General features: G+C 49.2%; 1 pseudogene; it reads right to left on the minus strand.

Moving 5' to 3' along the window:
* Positions 1 to 6: 6 nt before the first annotated feature.
* LOC141372354 (translationally-controlled tumor protein-like) lies at positions 7 to 675 on the minus strand (annotated as a pseudogene).
* Between the last annotated feature and the right edge of the window lie 50 nt (positions 676 to 725).

A 725-nucleotide genomic window follows, 5' to 3' on the forward strand; every position in this document is an offset into this window, starting at 1 on the left:
TCTGTCTAAGTCCTGGTGTCGTGTGGATGAAGAGGAGCAGCCCGTTAACGGCAACAGGTGACACATCCAAAGTCATGGCCGAATTCGTTAACATTTCTCCATTTCTAAACCATCCTTAAAGAAAATCATATATGGGGTCACACCATCCTCACGGTAGTCCAGCAGAGCAACCATGCCATCTGGATTCATGTTTTCACCAATAAAAAACTGGTAGTTTTTGAAATTAGCAAGGATGTGTCTGGCCTCTGTTCTTCAAGTTTGCCTTTGATTGATTTCATGTAATCTTTGATGTACTTCTTGTAGGCTTCTTTTGTGAAGCTGGTTTCCTGCAAGTGATGGTTCATGACAATATCAACACCAGTGATTACTGTGCTTTCGGTACCTTCACCCTCTGGGCCTTCAGCGGAAGCATTTCCACCAATCAGCGAGTCATCAATGTTACCCTCTGTCCTACTGACCATCTTCCCCTCCACCTCCAGGCACAGCCCGTCCGCGATCTCCCGGATCTTGTAGATGTCGGAGAACATCTCGTCATGGCTGATGAGGTCCCGGTAGATGATCATGACGACGGCTGGAGAGAGACGACGGCGGCACTACCTTAGCAGAAGCCGGGAGCTCTGACCGAGCGCGGTGCAGCCGGAGCGGCACTCGGGGGGAGGGGGGAGCGGGCGGAAAAAGCAAGAGAGAGTTTTTAATACATCATAGCCCATTTATATTCTGGTTGT

The sequence above is a fragment of the Callorhinus ursinus genome, unplaced genomic scaffold (genome assembly GCF_003265705.2).
Source record: "Callorhinus ursinus isolate GAN/ISIS: 27379988/994484 unplaced genomic scaffold, GSC_fseal_2.0 scaffold9991, whole genome shotgun sequence".
Lineage (NCBI taxonomy): Eukaryota > Metazoa > Chordata > Mammalia > Carnivora > Otariidae > Callorhinus > Callorhinus ursinus.